The 19643-nt window shown below is 42.0% G+C and overlaps 1 protein-coding gene across 2 annotated transcripts in view; it reads right to left on the bottom strand.

Moving 5' to 3' along the window:
• TLN2 (talin 2) overlaps window positions 1–19643 on the bottom strand; it is a 392818-nt gene that overhangs the window by 219928 nt on the left and 153247 nt on the right. For both annotated transcript variants that reach the window (XM_081132101.1, XM_081132102.1), the window contains exon 3: window positions 3203–3278. The gene's annotated coding sequence lies outside the window, so the exon portion shown is untranslated. The remainder of the gene's footprint in view (window positions 1–3202; window positions 3279–19643) is intronic.

Here is a 19643-nt window from a genome sequence, read left to right as displayed (position 1 = left end):
GGGTTACATTTTTAATGGAAAAAAGTAAGCCAGGGACAACTCCTCTTTACTGACGCCATTGTCTTTAAGTGACTGATAGAGAAAGACAAATAGCTGTGTAGATCCTGCTTTAAATTTTATACAGTCAACAGCTTCCCTAAACAGCAGTGGGAATGAAAAATTCCCAGAGAGCCAAAAACAATGTTTTTCATTTAAAATCGGTTTTAAAATATTTTTCTTACAAGCCTGCAAGGCAAATGGAGATAAGTTCAGAATATTGCGTTTATTTTCAAATCCGGACTATGCCACAAGTCATTAAGTAAAACACTAAATAAATCATCATCATATACCCCCAGCCCCGTTACTCACTCGGGCACACACTCTGTCTCTCTCACATGTAGACACGCAACCCTTTAAGGCATCTTGTTTACTCCCTTGAAGCATGGCTGTCTCAAATTTGTAATTGCTCATCCCTACAAGATCTTACCCAGCATGGCTTGGCCTTCTGAAAGGCTCGGAACATGCTTGATTGATTACACTGTTCATTCATTAAATTTTATTCAGACTTGGACTGGCCCAAATTCCTTAAAGCAATTCTCCTTCCTCTGATTCACGTCAAAATAAAAGCTCCTGCTAGCATTTATTCATGTCTTTAGACACTTCCAGAAATGTCAGGATTTCAGGTAATCTCTCTCATATTCCTATATTTTTAAGACAAATGTTTCTGTTGTTGTTTGATATAGCCTATTCCTAAAAAAGAGTCGTGAAATAAATATTCCCGGGATGGAAACAGCCCAACTGAAGCATATAAATCAGACGGCAAACCCCGAGCTGGTTGACAGAGGGAAGACAACCAGGTAAGTCTATCAAATTTCATTTGAGTTTCCCAGAAAATAGGCATATAAAACAAACAAAAGCCAGAAATTGTCCAGGGAGGAATTCTAAAGGACTGAACCACTATGCTCCAATCAATGTAGACCGCGATAGGAATTCACAGAACTTTCGGACCAGCCAGGATTAGGCAGGTGATTTGGAATAGGGGCTGTAGTTGCTCCTTCCTCACATTATTTTACTGTCCTAATAATTTAGCCCATTGTTGCCTCTGTCGTCCACCCACCTACCCCTCTCACACATGCCTACCCCCCACGGAGAAGTAAATGGTAAAGCTAGTTTTCCATTCTGTACAGACCCAAGCCTAGAAATCCACCTGGGGTGCTCTTTTCAGATCTGAAAACTTGGGGAAAGCATGTATCTGATGGGTCACCTATCCACTGCGCTTCAGGCCCCTCAGCTGGACCAGACCACCTACTGCTCCCTGCAGGTTCTCAGAGTACAACATCCAAGCCAAAATGCACAGAGGATTCCTGGGCAGGACAGCTCCTTTCCTCTGCCCTACCCCATGTACACTTAATCCTACGGCCCTCTCTGAACTCTTGCCTGTGTCCTTGACTCCTACCCCCCAGCCTTCTGCTCCTTGCACTTGGTTTTGAATTGGTCTCTGGTGACAGACATTCGGCACACCTCACCCCTAGCTCTCAACATCCCCACATCGCAGATATGTGAAATATCACCTAACCAGAGGCTGCCTGCAATGGTGCGAGCCAGGGTGGGGAATATCCGGTTTGCAGGCCATATACGGCCCTTGAAATCATTTGGTCTGGCTCTGCCAAGGCCTCCTCAAAGAGCAGCAGTTCCAGCCATCACATTAGGGGTGAGTTAATTAAATGTTTGACCAAATATAGCAGGTTAATTTTTAAGTTGATAATTTCGTATGGCCCGTGAATGATGTTATAAATATCCAAATGCCCCTTGGCAGAAAAAAGGTTCCCCACCCCTGGAGGGAAGATTATATTTTTATCAGACAACTTAAACACTGTCAGTTTTCATTTTTACATTGACTGCAAGGTGGCTCACAGCTAAATCTAATGTTCACTTGAATGAGACACTTTTATTTGGGTTTCCCAACAGAACAATCCCTTGTCTCCTGTTTGACCTCTGATGTCTCTTAGTTTGAGCATGCCAACTGTCACAGCATTTCCTAGAAACAGATGATAAATAACAAGAGTACATTTCTTTCTGTTTCAGAGGAATGATACAGTTTTAGAAGCAGAAGAGCTCTTAGCAGTCATATACCCCAATATTTCCCAAATGCCAGTCCACAGGTCAGTTCTGAGCAGCTAACAGATACTGCTCAGGAGAGAAACGAGAAAGAGGCAGGAAAAGAAGAGTGTTTTTATAATGCTCAATACATACAACCTAGAGACAAATTTGTGGCATCCTACTTTTTTAGTATTAAAATATTTCTTCTCTCATGAAATGATGTTAGATGGTACTTAATTTTTGAAAATAAACCTTTAATTATGAAAAATTTTAAACACAGAATAGTATGCAAATGTACAGTAAACTTTCATGTGCTCATTCAGCTTTAACAATTATCAACTATGTTTATAAACAGCCTTCCAAATATAGTAAAAACTGATCCTGAATTTTTTTCCTATTCTACAAAATCTGTAAGTGTGGGAACAACTAGGCTGGGCCAGCCTTTACATTCTACAATAAGGACACGGAGAACAGCAGCGATCAGCGCATCTGTACCCTGCTGGGCAGCTGGTAAAGTACAGAACTGACACATCTGGTGAGTAGACACCGATCCTGATCCCTTTGCACCTGGCAGAGTTCAGGTGAGGCACACCCGAGACCTACAGAAGATGGCTTTTTCCCCTGCCCGCGTTATCTCATACACAGTGCTGAGATCACGCAGCCACAACCAGGACAAAGGGAAAAAACAATCATCTAATACCAAAGCAGACTTCATCTCATGCTAGAGCAACTGTGTGCCACCCCTGGAGAGCTCCAGGGACTACCAAGCAGTTTCAGTGCAAAGGCTATTGAAGTTTCTGCATTATTTCCTTATCTAGCACTTAAAAAAAAGAGTTTATGAAGCAAACATATGTGAGTGAATGAGTATTCATGCAATAAAGTAAAAAAGCAGCTACTCACCCTCTCTTATAAACCCCACCATCACTCCACCAACTACCAGGTGGAGTATTAAATTGAAACGGAAGTAAAAGACCGGACAAGTACCCTCCTGCCTCACAGAACCATGGTAAAAAGCAAACAAGACAGTAGAAGCGACAGTGTGTTAACACTTTATAAAACTTTACCAATGCAGAGGTGGCCAATGGGTAAGAATAAAATACTATATGTTTCTTAAAGGACTCACCTAAATTCTCAGATTATGGAGAGTCTATTTCCCTGAAGATATTCTGAAGCATCTGAGAAGTCTTCAGCAGCAATAACTAAAATAACAATAAAAACCATCAGAATCAAGTAATGTTACAGACATCAGTTTTTGGGGGAAAAAATCTCAATCTATGCATTTGGTCATTTCCCCCTCACTAATCACGAAAGGAAATAACTCAGGAAACAATGAATTTCCGCTGCAACACATGGGCTGGGAATTTTCTTTACCAACAGGGAATTGAGGTCCCAAGATACTTATTTCAAAGACCAAAATTATGTTACTGTTGGCAAAGAGGCGAAACACACTATTTTCTTCCCTGTGGTAGAAATGCTTAATGGCTTTGAATTTAAACAAAGACCAGATATATACATCCCCCTCCCTGCCCCCACCAATGTTTAAAACCAAAATCTCAAGCACTGCAAATTAACTTACGTTGGCTCTTCCCAGCTTACTCGTTTTTTTCCTACTTAGTTCCTTTAGCAAGGCTGTGAAGGAAGGGGTCCTTTCCTGCTTCAACGGTTCCCACTTCATTCCCAATTCTACGCGGCACTGAAAACTGACTGTTTAACACCTTACTCCATGGAAAACCAGTTTCAAGCAGAGAAGCACTATAATCAATTGTAGAAATCAACGAAATGAGCCAGCCACAGCTAACAAGCATAAGTTCGAGCGAGAGAGTACATATGAATCGATGAACCAGAGTAAACATCCAGGTGCAGAACCAGGTATCCCTATGAACCAGACCAACCACAAGTAATTAGATCTGGGTAGGTAGGTAGGTATGTGAGACTAGTTAATAAATGGTGTTGATCTGCTATTTAAGAGGAAGGAAAAATCTAGCTCTATTTATGATAAATATAAACTCAAAATAGAATCAAATGAATACTAGAAGAATATACAGATAAAAAGTTGTATAATATAGGGATAGAAAAGGCCTTTCTTTATCTCATACCCTTTGGGACAGTATGGAAGGACCTGGAGAAAATTATGCTAAGCGAAATAAGCCAGGCAGAGAAAGACAAACATCACATGATCTCGCTTATATGTGGAATCTCAAGAACTTAATAAACTGATGAACAGAAATGATTCAATGACATGGAAGTATGGATCAGACTGAAGAATGTCAGAGGGATGGAGGAGGGTGGGTGGGAGGAGGGGGAGAGAGTAACCAAAGAATTCATATGCATATATGCACAACCCAAGGACAGGGACAATGGTGGGGAGAGGGACTGGGGAGGAGGGTGGGACGGGGTGAAATGGGTCATTGGGGAGAAAAAGGGGCATCTGTAATATTTTTAACAAAAATAAAAAACTGTAACAAGTTGAAAATAAATAAATAAAAATAAATTTTAAAAAAAGAAAAGAAAAGGCCTTTCTTTTTAAACGTGACATCATGACATCAAAATCTGAAACTACAAAGGACCGAGACATGTGGCTGGCTACATTTTTTAAAATCTCAAATATATGAATGGCAAAAACAAATAAAAAATAAAAACCAAGAACAAACACTGATATTTTCATCAAAAGATAAAATAAAAAGCTAGCTAAAATATTTATACAAGAAACCTATCCTTATTACGCAAAAATGTTTTAAAAACCAATAAGGAGATCAATACTCCCCTCAAAATGGACAAAGCAAATTAATAAACCTTCCATAAGAAAGTTTACTCAACTATACTAGTAATGAACAAAACACAACTTTAGACCACTGACATCCTATTTAACACTTAACTGACATTCACCAGAGACTGGCAACAGCCAATGTTATGGACATATCCCACCACGTAGCCACTTAGGCAATTATGTCAGCACGCAAAATGGCACGCTCTTTGACCCAGCAATCCTGTTTCCAAATAAGCTACTCAAAGTAGATTACTGTGTAAGCAAAAGGTGGATATACATAACACTGTTTATAATTATGAGAAAAAATAAATAAATGCCCTAAAGGCCCACAAATAGACATGTTAAATAAACTACTTAGACACTGAAAGTCACAGAGGTCTGTATTTACTGTTATGAAAAGGCATCCATGATATACTTCTGAGTGAATAAAACAGGTAAATGACCACAAACAGTTGATTCCATTTGTGTGTGTGCAGGTGCATGTGTGTGCGCGCGTGCGTGCGCGTGCGTGTGTGTGTGTGTGCACGCGCGCGCGCGTTTTCCTGGATGTCCTAAGAAATGTCGAGAAGCATGTTTATCAAAATAGTTATGATTACCCCCAATTATCAGAATTTTTACTTTGTTTATACTATTAGAATTTCATGGACTGTACATGAATTCTTTTTCCAAAGAATAGGATTGAGCTATTTTTAAATCTCACGTTCCTATGTAAAGCGATGAACTGCATAGATTTCCAGTTTCCTCGTCTGTCAGCTTTTATCTCACTTCAGTAAGGTTTGTGTCACACATGTGCTTGTGCTGAACACTGGTTAGAGTTCCCATCCTGATCCCCAGGTCCTGTTCACTCCCCAGGGCCACTTCACCAGTGCCTTTGGGTTCCTAAGACATACCTGTATCCTTATTATAATTCTCTTTTCCTTAAGCTAGCTCAAGAGAAATTGTTGCTTGTGATCGAAGGAGACCCAGTAATACAGAGCTTTTTATTGCCTACCTTCTCAAACTCTCCATCCCATTTGAAAACAGAACAATAGTAATCACATACTGTTTATGACCTGCGGCTGAAGTAATCCAAGCAAGAAGCTTAGAGCTAGTATAACAAAGGCAAAAAAACTATTTAAAGAGATAGGTAAACTCCTTCCTGACTAATAAGAGAATCGATGAAAAGAGCATTTGAGTAAGAACAAAGGGGAAATACTTGTCCAGATGGGCTATTTCTACGGTTAAAATATTCTCCATTATAATATTCTTAACCACTCCAAGGATTTATTTTTATTGGGTTATATTTATATATGAAGAGCTTTTTTTTTTCTATTTTAACAATGAGATACATAAATGTATTCCCATAATGGGCCCATTATATTCAGTTTCTCTCCAGCAAACAAATTTATTCTTTGCATTGCCCTATTTTTAAAGGTTCAGAAGTTACATGTAATACATGAATCCTCATAATACCATAATTATAAACCTGGTTACAAAGCCACAATCCCTTGTAGATGCACAAATCCCTCTATAGGTGTGTTGATGTAAAGTACAAATCTAGTTAATCCCCCCTTCATCTCCAGGAGGCTCCCTCTCCCCCTCAAAATCTCCCTAGATGGTAGACAACGGACAAGAACCACTATCCAATATCAAAGAGGAGCAATCATGAGACTTAACTAAGTATCTCTGTCTCCAAAGCATAACTCAGACAAGCCCACAGGCCACCGAGGCCAACCATAGCCCTCTGTTCGGACCCCTCCTCAGAGCAAGGGGATCTTTCTCAGTGGATGGAAGGGGAGCCAGGCAAGTTCATATTTGAGGCTGAGATGTACTAGAATTTAAGAGGCAAAAACACTGCATTTAGGGGAGGCAATAACACAGTGGTTAAAAGTAGTGACTGATCCTGGTTCTGTCATTTACTAATCATTTGGCCTTGGGGTGCTTTAACCTCTCTGTACTTCAGTTTCCTCCCCTGTAGTAATGCCCAGCAAAAGAGCTGCTGTGAGGATTAAAAGAGATCATGTACCTAAAGCAATGAGCAATAAGGCTCAATAGTCAAACACGGTCTTGCTTGAGCTCCAGCTCAGGGGGAGCGGTGATGGAACAGCCCATTGTTGCCTACAGATCCCTGGAACAGAACACATCCTTGTGGAGACTGTTAATACGTAAAATGCTTATTATAAACATGGATAAGACCCTTCCAATTAAGTAAAAACTTCTTCTAAAGGTACCAGAAGTTTGTTATTATTATTTTTTAATCCTCACCAGAGGATATTTTTTCCACTGCTTTTCAGAAAGAGTGGAAGAGGGAGAGAGAGAGTGGAAGGGGGAGAGAGAGAAAGAGAAACACTGATGTGAGAGAGAGACATCAATCAATCAGTTGCCTCTTGCACTTGCCCTGACTGGGGCCAGGGACTGAGCCTGCAACCAAAGTATGTGCCCTTGACTGGACTTGAACCCAAGACCCTTCAAGTCCACGGGCTGGTGCTCTAACCACTGAGCAAAACCAACTAGGGCAGGAGTTTGTTATTTAAAGGAACCTTGGCTTTAATTAAAGTAGCCTTCTCCAGATCATCATAGAATAAATCATTTGGCAGCTCCTGCATTGTACCTTTTCTAGAGTATTTTGAGAGGCATAGGTAAATGTGACCAAAGAGCACCAAAAGCTATTGACTAAAACACCTGTCACCAACAGCAGGACATTAGGGCAGGACTTAACTACTTTTGCATGCCAGGCCACCTCCTACTCACTTGGGAAGCTTGAACACACTTCTCACAGTCCCAGGTCACTCACCATCAGAACAGAGATGGTAATACTTGGCTATTTTAGATGTGGAAATGAAATGAGAGAGTATAGGTCAAGTTCTCAACACAATGCCTAAAGCCCAGTAAGTATCCAGTAAACGGTACATCTACTATTAGACTATCACTTAACAGCACTAAAGAAACAAAACACACATTAAGTAATGTGATTAAGACCATACAAGGCACGTCCTCACAGTAAGCAGGTTATGGACTCTTGTTTTCCACATTTCACTTGGCATGATCCCCACAGGAATGTGAGGCCAAGTTGAAGGGGACCTGAGGCAGCAAGGGGGTCTCCAGCTATAAAGGGTCTGTATGATGCATGTGGCTGAAATCTCACTATGTGGTACAGATCCCAAGCAACCAAGAACACATTTGTCCCAAGACTTCTTCAAAAAGCAGGCAAGGGTGTAACAGCACACTCGAGCTTTGCCCTAACACCATCTGCACAGGCATAAAAATCAGAAGATGGGCCCATGTGGGCATCATCTCAAGAGATTTTTCCTGCCCAAAGTTAACAAAAGTGCTTTTATAACATAAGACACAGTAAAGCAGAAAAAATCCACTAAATTTAGCTAAGTTGATGAGCCAAGTAGACCTGTCTTAGCTTGAAGTTATCATTAATATTTGACATATTACTAATTGGTCAAAATCATAAAATCCAAGAAGGAAAGAAATAAACCAGCTAGTTCTTCAGTAGCCTGAAAATAGAGATGGAAAGAACCAAGGAGAAAACAGAGGAGAAATTATAAAAACAAAATTCCCTCAACTTTCTCCAGCTTCCACCATTTGCCAAGGATTTGTCTTACGTATTTTCTCTGAAACCTTGAGAACTTTTTCACTGACAAAACTGAACGATTGGAGTCCAGCTCTGCTAGGTCTGAAGATATCTGATTCCAAATTCTCTTTTCATGGCTTCCCCTTCTTGATTTTCCAGCTAGAGGCTGGGTGCTAGGGACTGGGGTCAAAGGAAACTCAACAAAGCACAAGCTAGAAGCATCAATGCCAAGGCCTTTGGAGGTGAGAAATAATATGCTACCTTACCCTTCACAAGACAAAGAAAGAAAAAAGCTCCAGAAATCCCTTTCTAGTCCTCTAAAGGCAGCATTCCAGCAAACTAGGAAGAAGGGGTGTTACATGCAAAACAAGACTCTCATAAATGTGGGAAATGCTGATACAAACAAAATTAAGGAGCTTCTCTAATGCAGCACATTGTATACACTCCAGTGTGATAATGTTGAAAAATAAATGGCTCCGGCCTTATTTGTACAGATTCCTTTACTTTTGATGTCTACATCTTGGGAGAAATGCCCTACACAACACTTGGAAAAAAATAACGGTATAATTAGTTATTTTATGCAAATGATTACTGAAGGCTCACTGTGCCCCACAACACTCACAATTACATAACTAAACCCAAAGCCCCTAAGAGATCAGTTAATGGTGTGATGTTAATGCAAAGTAGTATGAAAGGCTGTTTACTAGGAGGGCAAGAGAGGCTATAACTATACCCCTTTACTTCACTCAGTCTTTATGTGCTTTCCACAACTCAGAAAACAGATGCCATTAATTCCTCATTGTTCCATACCTCAGTTTCCCTTCTCTCAAAATTTTAAACACACTTATAATAAAGCGCAATTAGCAATATGGGCAACTAGAACGTAAGCTTCATGAGAACAGAAACTATACTTCGTACAGGACTATAGCCCCAGCCCTTGAACAGTGTGGGTGCATGAATGCTCCAAAAAGATTTAACAATATGCATAGAGGAATCAATAAACAAGCTTACATAAGTGTATCATTAACTTGTTATTTTATAAACTGGCCAAAATATATATTCTAGTTTTATATTTTAAGTTGACTTTGAAATGCTCGCTCTAAAGCAATTCATATTTCTCTATTTTTCTCAAAAAGTTTTATTTTTTCCTATTTCACACCCACCAAAATCTCTCATACTTTGCAACTCCCCTGCTCCACACACACAAAAAGGTAATTTTTTTTTTTTTATGACTTCTGGGTTAGTAGGGAATTTCTGTCTCTAGACCAAGTACCAGATTCTGTACATTATTACAGCCAATTATTTTCAATGAAAGCCAAATTAACTAACATTCAAAAGACTAGGAATTTCAATTAATCAGAGCTATGCAGAGATTCTCCATTGGGAGTAGGAAGAGGAAACACATTTATCTTCTATAAAGCAACTATACACAAATAAGCTTTTATCACCAATTTGCTGAAGAAAGCAACTGAGCATGGAATACAGATATCAAGAAATAATCTATACCATTAATTTCAATATTCTGAACATAATGTTTAAAATCACCCTGAGATGTTGCAACATCCTCAAAGGAACAAATAAAAGATGTTTTTGCTGAACTCAATTCACTATGACAAAATCTGACAACACATTTTAGAAAAATTTGTAGCCCTTGTTTGTTTGTTTTAAGGGAAGGGGGTGAGAAGAGCAAGAAAATACTGCTCTAGTTTCACCTTGGTCATTCAGAAAAGTCAATGAAATAGATTTTCCCCACCCCATGCCCCCTACAAAGCAGGTAGTGGCCAGGGTGTTCCTATGTGCAGTTCCCAAATTTGACTATCTTTCCATCTACTGCAGCATTCCTGCCCAGCCCCAGCTGTGCACCAGAGTCAACAGGCTAGGAAGTCATCTGAGTTGTATCCTCAGCTCCCACCCCACAAAGATCTCCAGGGCCGGCTACCTTGTCCTGCCCTAGCAGCCTGTGGTCCAGCACTGCTGAGTCAGCACTCCTCCTTGACCTCCATCCCCCTATTCATCTGGCTGCCCACCAAGCTCAATCTATTCCAGGGAGACTTCAATGGTCACATTTTTATTCCTGCATTTACCGTATTATGTTGAAACAATCTATTTAAGTGTCCACATTCCCCACTAGACTGTGAGCTCCTAGAAGGCAAGCACTGTAGCTTCCCCCATAGTTCTAGTCTCCACTCAGAATCACAGGTCCTAACACACATTAAGTGCTCAATAAATGACTGAAGAATTAACAAATATATCTTGTATGTCTAGTAACTCCAAGACACTGGAGATTGAAGTAGGAGGCTTCCAGAACCTTGGGTACAATGGCAGGGTCAGAATGGGTTGTGTGTTGTGTGTACATGCAGACACATGCTACCTCATTCTATATAGGGTCATCTTCCCTAGCACTTGAAGGTCAAGGCCCCAGCTAGACTCCCCTTTCCTCTCTTGGACCCAGGGACTGACCAATTACTCTTCAGCCACAAACCTTGTGTCTTTGAATAAGCTTCTTTCTTGTTTGGCCTGTTGTCAATCAGGGAATCACATCAATTCACATTTATGCCTTCTTTCCCATACAAAAAGCAAACAAAGGCTTTATGAGGTATCACGATTCAAGAATGAGACAAATTGAGTCCCATCTATAAGCTATTCCCCCATTCCTAAAGCTTTCAGCACATCTGACTGCTACTCTCACTCACACAGGCCAACTAGGACCCTGCGGGAAAGCACAAAGTCGCACAAAGTACTGTAGAACCTGATGCACGCAATAGGCAAGCACTTTTCATCACCTATCTGAGCATTCCTTTCGGGAGGGGAAGGCGAGAAGCTGCAGTAGAGAGAGCAAGAACGTACATCCAGACAGTGTAATGTCACTCCGCTGGAAAAAGAAATGAGCCAGGAAAAGACATGATGGAAGTTTAAATACATATTACTAAGTGAAAGAAGCCAATATGAAATGGCTACATATTGTATGATTCCAACCATATGACACCGTAGAAAAGGCGAAACTATGGCAACAGTTAAAAGGCCAATGGCTGCCAGAGGTTAGGGAGGGGGGAGAAATAGGATGAGCACAGAAGATTTTTAAGGCAGTGAAATTATTCTGTATAACACTATTATGGTGGGTACATGTCATTACACATCTGTCCAAACCCACATACAGTAATGTCCAACACTAAGAGTGGGCCCTAATGCAAACTATGGACTTTGGGTGACGTGTCAATGTAGGTTCATCAACTGTAACAAATGCACCACGTAGGTGTGGGGTGCTGACAGTGGGGAGGCCCTGCGCGTTTGGAGAGTGGGTATGTGGGAACTGTCCGTACTTTCTGCTCAATTTTCTTGTGAATCTAAAGCTGCTTTAAAAATAAAATCTATGAACATATAAACAAACAAAAAGATAAAAATTAAAAAGCCACACAAACCAAACAAAAACAAGCAAGAAGTGAAAGGTGAGATGCTGCACTGCAGATGCCCCCCCCAGGGACCGAAGCCAGAGAAACTCTCATGGGGCCCTGTCCACTGCAGGGCAGAGCCTGGGGAGAAGCTTCGAGTGAGACGTGGTGGGCTTGGCTCTGGGCAGCAGCAACCGAAGATCTGGGGTCCTCCTGGCCAGCTGGACATCACTTGCGTATGTCAGAATCATCAGGTTGGACAGGGGCTGCTCATGCGGACCTCCAACCTCCTAGAACAACCCTGAGAAGTTACAGCCTCCACTTTTATTCTCACTGCCACCTCAACCTTGAATTTGAGGGCTACTCCTCCATACTGGCACCTGGAGAACTGCTTCTGCAGTGAAAGGCACTATCCAGCTGAAGGAGATGAGGAGAAACACGACTTCCTCAGGGGTAAACCACCCGGTTTTCCCGACCAGTGGAAAATGCAGCAGCTGTAATGGAACCCTCCAGGACTGCAGCCAGGAGAGGGAGTGGGCCTCCTTTTTAGGAGACATGCTAACCCCCTGTGAATGTGCATAATCGCTCCTTCCTCCAGCCCTCAGGGTCTGGTTGCTTGAGTGCTATAAGCCCACATATGACCACATAAAAGCGATGGGAAGAAAGAGTCCAAGGGCACCATGAAATTTTATCAGCCTCTGGGCAACCTAAAATAGATGATCAGAAACAAGAACACAGGGTCATTTGGGAAGATGGTTTGGCTAATCAAGAACAAATTAGCTACTCAGGTATACATAATGTGGAAATCAGGGATGTATTTTTTTATAAGTAAGAGCCTGTCGTCGCTTGACTCTGATTAGCAGCTATTGTATCCTTCAAAGTTCAGCTTTCAAAAGCAATTTTGCTGCCCTAATATCTCTTACTACGTGCAATCTGGTCTTCATAAATTGCCACCTGATATGTTTTCCAAAAAGCTAAATTCCCCTCCTCTTTCCTCATCCAGCCAATGGTTTTGATATATTTCATTCAAAACTGAATCCCCCCCCACCCATCCACCAGTTTGTCACTGAAACTTCCTCCTCTCTCAGAACATTTTGAAAATTAATTCTCCTTAGCCATGTGTCTCCTTCCTGTCCCCAATCTGTCATTCCAAGTTACCCCTTTTCCAAGCAGCCTCCCTTCCCCTGTGGTTCCCCCTTCACTTGCCATTCTCTGAATTCTCATAGGTCTTACAGATTTCTGCAGAATTTGGCAATACATTATATCATGTGGTATTCCTTCTAATACTGGTTCCACAGGGCTCTATGACAACTACACGAGGTACACTCACGTGCCCAGCACAGAGCCTACTGCTGGGTCACCCAAGGCCAGTAGCATCCTGGTTCCCTCCTGCTGAGGCAACATGGGCGTGGGAGTCCTCTGAGGCCACTTCACTCTATAAAAGGCTGGACAACCTCCCTAAGAGGCTCTCGGGGACCACGTCAGCATAAGGCCTGGGGTAAAATATGCCTGCAACAGATACAGCCTTTTTCCCCCTCCCCATGTGTGATGTTTCAGCTCTCTACCTAGAATAAAAGCTCTGTGAGAGCAAGGTAAGACTCACCTCTCCTGTGTTCCTTCCAGGCATTTTCACAGTATGAAATATCCAAGGGATGGTTTTAAAATAATGTTTTCTAGTTAATGGACACGTTATCTTCAGGTGATAGGGTTTCACAACTTTTCTTTACAACTTCATGCACCATATAAATACTTAAAACATTCTCTTAAAATATTCAAATACGTACAAAATATAGAGAATGTTATAATGAACCTTAAAGTGCTCATCCAGCCTCAACAATTATCAATTCATAGCCCATCTTACTTCATCCAGGCCTCCCTTACTCCTTCTGCAGCCCTCACTAGACATTCTTTTAAAGCAAATACCAGATATCATACGATTTCCATACAAACATTTTACAAAGCTAGTATTTTTAATCAAAAATGTGTAATAAAGCTGTTTTCACTTAGAAAAAATAAAATTCTATGCCTATCCAATAAAGTTACGACCACCTCTATCTCTGTGTTTCCCAGTGCACACAGCAGGACGCAGGTGACCAAGGAATGACTCCGCAGGCCTGAGCTATGATTCCTGGTGGCACAGGAGCTGGCTGGCTGGCTGGCTGCCCGCCCGTCCCCCAGACCTCTGCTCCCAAGGAGGAAACCAGGGCCTGAGGGCTCTGCTGTTCCCAGCTGGTCTGCTTGGGCACAACTAGGACTTTCTACTTCCCTGTTAGAGATTTCTGTGTCACTCCCAGCACCAGCTTCGCTACCCAGGGTAACTTTGCCTCTACTTGCTCTTTGTCAAAAACAGAATGAATAAATATATATTCAAAAAGCAAAGTCTTTTCCAGGAACAGGCTTCCTCCATATTACCCTTGTATTAAAAAGAAAAATCATTCCATCTATGCAGGTGGCCAGAGGCCTGAGGGCAGGGGACGGCTTCCCAGAGGGTCCACCGCTGTTCTCACTAAGGTAACCATGAAGTCATTTAAAATTATTTTGGAATAAATCATAATTCAAATTTAAAACTACTTGGTAATTGTTCAAGTTATCTACCTCACTGTGGACTTTGATTCTCAATATCCATACTACCCAATATTTTTTTAGTATGTTTTTATTGATTTTTACAGAGAGGAAGGGAGAGGGAAAGAGAGATAGAAATATCTATCAAAAAGAAAGAAAGAGCAATCAGCTGCCTCTTGCACGCCCCTTATTGAGGATTGAACCTGCAACCCAGGCATATGCCCTGGCTGGGAATCGACCCAGCGACCTCTTGGTGCATGACATTCAACCAACTGAGCCACACTGGCCAGGCCATCCTACCCAATATTACAGCTACGAGCCATGTATGACTGGAGAGGACTTGAAATGTGGCTAATCCAAATGGAGATGTGCAATGAGTATAAAGTCTACAGATTTCAAAGACTTAGTATGAAAAAAAAAGTAAAATACGTTACTAATAACTTTTAAATTTTGAAATGTTAATATTTTGAAAAAATATATTAAAATGAATTTCACCTTTTTAAAAGATAGCTACTAGAGAATTTAAAATTATGTGTGTCCCATATCATAGTTCCAGTACAGTGCTTCCCTAGATTCTAATTCCTTTTCCCAATAGCCTAAATGTGTTTCACATCAACCCCCCATAACTGAAGTTATCTGAGCACAACCCTAAAGCTAAAATTCACTTGGACTTCTTTTTTGAATTACTTTGTATACTTCACCTAACAGTTCCTGCCAATTCCATTAAGATTTAAATATTTAATTTAAGTGTTCCAGTAAGACAATCATAGCTACATGGGCATAAAGTATCATGTAACCACAGACAGACCCCCTTCAGACTGAGAGTCAAAACATTTAACTGCTAGGCTATTTAAAAAGTGATTCCTGATCCATATTTTTAATCTCACAATCTGAATGTGATAGCATGTCTTCTGGCTATCACAACCTTAGGTGATTTCTACTACATGACAAAGGAGGGCTAGGCCTGCTCCCTAAACCAGGAGGAGAGCCATTCACCGGCCCTCTATCAGTTTCCAGTGGATGAAATAATGAACATCTGATAATCTGAGGGTTAAACACTGACTTTTTAAAAAGGGAAAGTCAAGCAAGCATTACACCTGACCTCTGAGGGTTAGTAGACTTTAAGGTGCTTCCCAGCTGTGTTTTCCTAATGGTCAGCAGGGATCAGAACAAGGGGAAATAATTTGGTTTTAAATAAAAGAGTGATTCCATCATAATTGATGAAGTAAAACTTCCCTTATCTAGCCAGTGAGACCCACAGGGTGCTCTGCCCACAGCCAATTCCTGATTGGTCTACAATAATACAAGTACAGAAATTGAGACTAAACATTTATAAATTTTTAGAGCAACTTAAAGTAATTTATGCTGATCGAATTAAATTAAAATGTTCTTATATTCTGTATGTCTTTTTTTCCCCCAAATATTTTATTTTTATTGAATTTCACAAAAGTATGTTAGCCCAAAAGAGATCAGACACCAAATAACTGGTCCTTTCTTTCAGAAACACTACTCTAGACCAACTCACCAGAATCCTCAATTTTCTGGTGATCTCACCCCCTAGTTATAGGAACTGGGGGCAGAGGGTAACAAAAGGGGAAAGGGAACTGCATTTGTACATTTTTAGAAACAAAAAAAGAACCACTTGGGGAGGGGGAAGTAAAACAAAACTATTTCCATGACATAGCTAAGATTAGGATTTATAACACTATAATATTTTTACACCTACAACTGCATATTTCTTCTATTATAACACCACAGATTATAAACCACACTGTGATATAATACAGTGTTGATGGGTCCTGATCTCAGAAATATTCAAATATATAAAAACTAAAGTTCATATGTGGAATGATTACACCTCAACTAAACAAAAATGTCAAGTGTTAATTACACACACACACTCATGCACATACAATTAAATAATGATGTTTTTTAAAAGCCTTCCACCAAGTTTAGGTCAAAACCTGAAAATGTCTAGGTGAGTGAGGAATGCATTAGTAAGCACCAACCATGAGCAAAGTGTTCTGAGGGACAGGAAACTGAAGAGGCCTGAAGAATCCACAGTTGAGATGAGAAGATAGGTGACATCCAAAATATCAAGGAGTGGAGAGCTGAGCAGTTTAAGGGTCAAATGACTCACATGACAGTCACTTCATTCAGTTCAATGCTCCTTTCTCAACCCTACATCAGCCCACGGAGGGCTATGCTCCATAGTGCCCTTGGCCAAAGGTTAAGGGTCTGGGCGCAGAGCCAGGTAGCTGCACTCCCACCCTGCCTGCAGCAGTACCCAGCTGGTTCTGAGCCCAGGAGCTACTTCCCTTCTAAGCCTTGTATCCTCAGTTGTAAAAATGATTAATAATGCATCCCTCAGGGTTATGCAAAGGATTGGATTTGTTGTGACAAGATTCAGGGATTCGAGTAAGTTGTAGACTGTAGGCTGTAGACTGAAGGGAAGGAGAAGCAGTAACGCAGGGGAAGAGGGGGATTTCTGGAGAAAGGAGGCTTGGGGGAAATTCTTCCACATAAGAGCTCTTCCTTCAGACTGAACACTGGCAGGGAGAGAGGAGGGAAGCTGAGCGGGGCACCTCTGTTTTCCATGTGAGATGGGAGGAGAGTTCTCTATGAAAGTGGGTGCCGAGGAGGGGGTGGAGTAAGGGGACTTAAAGTGAGGTGACAGTCTGTAAGCTGCCTGAGGAAGCTGAGAATGTATGGACCAGGAGAGAGGACCGAACCAAGGTTGTGGGGTACAATGTGTGTCCCCCAAAGAGGCCATGCTGCTTTCATTCTCAGGGGCTCAGGTGAAGGGCACTGTGGAGCTCGGTCCCTCAGAGGCTGAGTAGAGAAGTGAAAGAGAGCGAGGACAGGAAGAGTTCTGATCAGGAGGTCTCAGCGAGGTTAAAGAGCAGGAAAGGGGGTGCAGACAGGGGGTCGCGATCAGGGTCAACAGAAAATGTCAAGAGGGGCACAATACCTGGGGAAAACACGTCTTGCTCAGGGTATGGTTATGAAAACTGAAAGGCAAGGCCTTACCAGGTCAGTCTGGGGGCTGGGTCGTTAATGGGTTCACCCGTAGGGGCGCTGCCAGCTATGAACAGCGAACCCAGGAGTGCAGAGGCTCCTGCTCAGCGCATCAGCTCCCAGGCAAAGCCAGGCACCGACCAGGACAGACAGGGAGGGGCGCGGGAGGAGGACTGATGGACACCCAGGAGGGGCGATCTCAGGGCGGTGGTGGAGACTCAAGTGCACACGGATCCCTCCTCCAGACCCCAGGGCCCCTGGGAGTGTGGGGGGGCAGCTCCACGGCACGTCTGGCCAGGGCAACAGAGACGAAGAAACGGGGCCAGGAAAGTAGTCTGGAACGACGATGTTGGGAAGCGGTATTCTGGGCTCTGTTTTGTCACTTGATAGAACTTTTAGCCACTAGGTACTACCTTTTCATGTGCTTGCAGACCGCTGGCTGGTGCCGCACATACCGGAATAGGAAAGTTTGGCAGAGAGTAGGTTAAAAAGTCTCGTTTAAGAAAGGGAAATAAAAAGCTGACAGCAGCCCACCGAAAGCAGGTATGTGGGAGGAGCGGCCAGGCAATTCAAGGCACCTGCCAGCTGAGTATTTCCCTTGGAAAATGACTGTGTTCCTTATCAAGCCAGAGAACCTGGAAGGAAGAACATAACTTACAGAACTAGAAGGAAGGCAGGTACCGATTATGTTCCCACCAGGTGCCAGGCACCAGGTGCAGCAGCTCCACATATCAACACGTTAGACAGAGGAGAATGAAAGCTGGTCTCCCGTATCTGCCCTGCCCTTGAGCACCAGGAATAAACAGGAGGGTGCAGTGCACTCAGAGACCTAAGGACACAGCAACCAAGTGCAATGGATACTTAGTATTAAGGCAATTTTAAGTGTAATACTGGTTCACTTGCTTTTAGGGATGATAATAGTTATGTTTTAAAAAGAGCCCCCGTCTGCCCGGCCGGCATGGCTCAGCAGTTGAGCGTCGACCTGTGATCCAGGAGATCGCGGTTCAATTCCCAGCAGAGTACATGCCCGGGTTCCGGGCTCGAACCCCAGTCAGGGGCGTGCAAGACGCAGCCGATCAATGACTCTCTCATTGATGTTTCTCTCTCTCCCTCTCCCTTCCTCTCTCTGAAATCAATAAAGATATATTTTATGAAAATAAAATAAAATAAGCCCCAGTCTTTCAGAGTTGCATACTGAAAAATATACAGACGAAACGTGATGCTGAAAGTTTATTTCAAAATAATCACATGAAGATAGACAAGTTCTTGATGAAGCAAAATGGGTCATGTATTAATAATCACTGTGTGATGGGTACATGGTGCTCACACTGTTCTATTTCTGTAGATGTTTGCAATTTCCAATTAAAAACCAAAAACAAAAATGGGAGGCAACAAGAAGGTAACATACAATGTTTTTATCCTAATAGTGTTCGTATGGTGACATCACTGCAACAAACTCAAAAATGAAACTGTGTTTAAAAGATGAAAATGCTTTAGGCTTTAAAAGGTAGGCTGACAGTTCCACAGGGATAAAGTCCTTTAAGTTTCTAAAGCAGCAAGACCAGCTGGCTGGAGGTACATGCAGTCATGCTTGAGAAGGTCCGGGAACTACATATACCCAAGCAGTGTGTCAATAGGCTAAAGTCGAGACACTCTTGTTCAAGTAAGTTCAATGATGTGTGAAGGGAATATTCAGACTTGTTCAGAGAAGAAGGGAGAGAGGGAGACAAGAAGAGACAGGGAGAAATGACATTGTCTTTTAAGTCTTATTTATATATTTCTACCAATATTCTTTAACCAGATTGGGTGCTTGATGCCATGCCCTCTGGTGTAGTTCCTATTTTGTCCACTAACACTAAAGGGATCAGACACTTGAAAGACTATAACTGCCAGGACCATTATTTGCTTTTTTCCAACGGCCATGTTTACCCAAGATTATTCTGCTCTTGGTGAACTGGAAACCAACTGGCTGTTGACACAGTTGGAACAGAGCCAAGGAATAGTCTGGCACCTTTTCCCAAGGGTGTCGGCAGGGGATTGTGGTCCAAGAAGACCAATCTCTAGAAACCACGTAAGCTTTTGGATGGAACCGCTCTGAAAACAAGTTCTTATCAACAGGTCAATCCTGTTAACATTTTTGGCAGCACTGAAGAGTCTGGAGAAGAGGAAAGAGAAGAGCAGTGGCATAAGGAAAAGCACGTGGAGGGGGTTCAGTAGGAAGAAGGAAGAGAAGGAACAATGATCATATAAAATTTCAGCAGTGCTT

This window comes from Miniopterus schreibersii (assembly GCF_964146895.1).
Source record: "Miniopterus schreibersii genome assembly, chromosome: 1".
NCBI lineage: Eukaryota > Metazoa > Chordata > Mammalia > Chiroptera > Miniopteridae > Miniopterus > Miniopterus schreibersii.
Note: the sequence above shows the minus strand (reverse complement) of the source record. Positions and strands in the feature narration are given on the sequence as shown.